Genomic DNA, 2,839 nt, shown 5'->3' with positions numbered 1-2,839 from the left:
TCCATCCATCCATCCATCCAGCCATACATCCAGCCATCCATCCATCCATCCATCCAGCCATACATCCAGCCATCCATCTATCCATCCATCCAGCCAGCCAGACAGTTCGAAGTTCTGCCGGAGATGGGAGTTAAAGCTCCATCTCACCGGGGACTCCGCCAGACGTTCCCAACAGACCCTCACAACACGTTTGGGTCTGCCAGGTCTGACCGGCATCCTCCCCCACCACTGGAGCGCAGGTAGTGGTCAGTGGACAGCTCCACACCTTGCTTCACCCAGGTGTCCAAGACATATGGCCAAAGATCCAATAATAAAGTTGATCATGGAACTGCGGCCTAGCACATATGGACACCCTTATGTTTGAACATGGTGTTCGTTATGGACAATCCGTGACAAGCACAGAAGTCCAACAACAGAACACCACTCAAGTTCAGATCGGGTGGGCCGTTCCTCCCAACCACGTGAGCGTTGAAGTCCCCCAGCAGAACACGGGAGTCCCCAGAAGGGCCAATCTCCAGTACCCCCTCTAAGGACTCCAAGAAGGGTGGCTAATCTGAACTGTTGTTCGGTCCGTAAACACAAACAACAGTCAGAACCCGTCCCCCCACCCGAAGGCGGAGGGAGGCTACCCTCTCGTTCACTGGGGTAAACCCAACGTACAGGCGCCAAGATAGGGGGCAACAAGTATGCCCACTCCTGCCCGGCGCCTCTCACCGTGGGCAACTCCAGAGTAGAATTTCCAGCCCCTCTCAGGGAGACTGGTTCCAGAACCAGAGCCATGCGTCAAGGTGAGACCGACTATTCCTAGCTGGAACCTCTTATGCTCACACACCAGCTCCGGCTCCTTCCCCACCAGAGAGGTGACATACCACATTCTTTTGTTTCCTGTCTGATTCACCTGCACATTCACCTACCTCTGTCTGTACTTGCTACCCTTTATTTACCGTCTTCTGGTGCAAATTTTCCATGAACTCGGAAGTCATAGAGACAAGTATGCTTCACATGGCCCCAGTTGCTACTGATGTCTAACTTTACGTAGCGGAAAGCTGCTCTTCTGTGGCTCTGTAATGACAAAATCATGTTAGCTGAATATCAAATCGGTAAAGCTAAATATGAAGTTTAATTACATGCATTCATTGTTTTGATATTGCAAAACCCAGCAAGATTTCTAATATTTCTTGAATATTTTCCATCTTCTCATTTAACAACCACAAATTTCAATGAATTTGATATTCTATGTGATAGACCAACAGAACATAACAAATAATAGTGAAGCTGATGATGTGAGGGTGGTCTTCATTAACAGATGGACAGAGCTATAAATACAGACCAGTCCTTGAAGGAAACTTGCAGAAGACTTAAAAACTGGGTGGACAGTACAGAGGATTTTAAAGGTGCTTAACTCATGAAATACATAAATAAAGAAATGATACACAAACTCCATTCTCTCCGGCTCATCAGCCGGAGAGAATGGAGACATTTAATGCACATCTGCGGATTCACACATCACATTTTTATCGTCTCATTTTCATCGTCTCAGAATCCAAAATGTCTTGTCTCTTACTTCTGACATCAGCTCTGCTGTTGTGTATTGGAAAGCTTTGACCAATGGCGTTACCGAACCTCGCTTGCGTAGCAATTCTAGCTCCATCTTACACTGGATGTGTGTTGGAAGTTCCGAGAATTAAAGGTTGACCTCCTGGAAATTAAATCTGCTCCATCAGAAGAAACATTAGTCAAGTTGTTAGTTCTTTATCTGTTCAAACAAAGATTCTTTCCCAGTCCTGGCCAACTTCTTTGCACGCAAGCAGGAAAAGACGTTTGCCAGAAGTTCTTGCACAACAACTTAACCTTTCCCTCTTTGGTGATTGCTTATTCCACATCTCTCCAATCTGAATTACTTTCTGACTTCTAGGTCAGATTGACCCTGTACATTTGACACAGTACATTTCGTTTCAGTCAAAACATATCTTAATGTGAATCAACCAACAACATGCCTTTTAGTATAATTATATTCTTCTACATCAGTAGGACAACAACCCTAAACATACAGACAGCAATACAATAGGAAGGTTTAGATGAAGCATCTCATATGATAGGTGTAGTCAAAGTCCAGACATAAATCCAAAACAGAATCTGGCAAGACTGAAAAAAAGATTACCTGGAGAAAACATTGAATCTAAAACAATCCAATTATATAAAATTATTAAAATTCTGTTACGAATGTTCAATTTAATTGTATCCATCCATCAATCAATCCATTTTCTTTTGCTTATCCGGGGTTTGCGAGCAGGAGTAGCAGCCTAAGTAGAGAGGTGCAGACTTCCCTCTCCCCAGTCACTTGGGATAACTCATCCCAAGTGACTGGGAATGCTTTGGGAACCCCAAAGCATTCCACTCATCCCAAGTGACTGGGAATGCTTTGGGGACCCCAAAGCATTCCCAGCCCACCCGAGCAACATAGTCCCTCCTGAGTCTTCCTCCGGGACTCCTCCCGGTGAGATATGCCCAGAATAGTTCACTGGGGAGGCTTGTACAAAGCCTGACCCAATGCCCATGCCACCTCAACTGGCTCCTCTAGACATGGAGAAGTAACAGCTCTACTCTGAGTCCCTCCCGGATGACCGACCATCTTGCCCTACGTATAAAGCACACCCCAGTCAAACTGTGGAGAAAATTCATTTCGGCCGCTTGACCCTAACTTCATGACCATAGCTGAGGGTAGGAACACAGATCAACTGGTAAATCTAGAGCTTTACCTTTTGAGTCAGCTCTATCTTCATGATGACAGTCTGGTACAGTGCCTGCTTTACTGCAGACACTGCACCAATCCGCCTAT

The sequence above is a fragment of the Poecilia formosa genome, unplaced genomic scaffold (assembly GCF_000485575.1).
Source record: "Poecilia formosa unplaced genomic scaffold, Poecilia_formosa-5.1.2 Scaffold660, whole genome shotgun sequence".
Lineage (NCBI taxonomy): Eukaryota > Metazoa > Chordata > Actinopteri > Cyprinodontiformes > Poeciliidae > Poecilia > Poecilia formosa.
Note: the sequence above shows the minus strand (reverse complement) of the source record.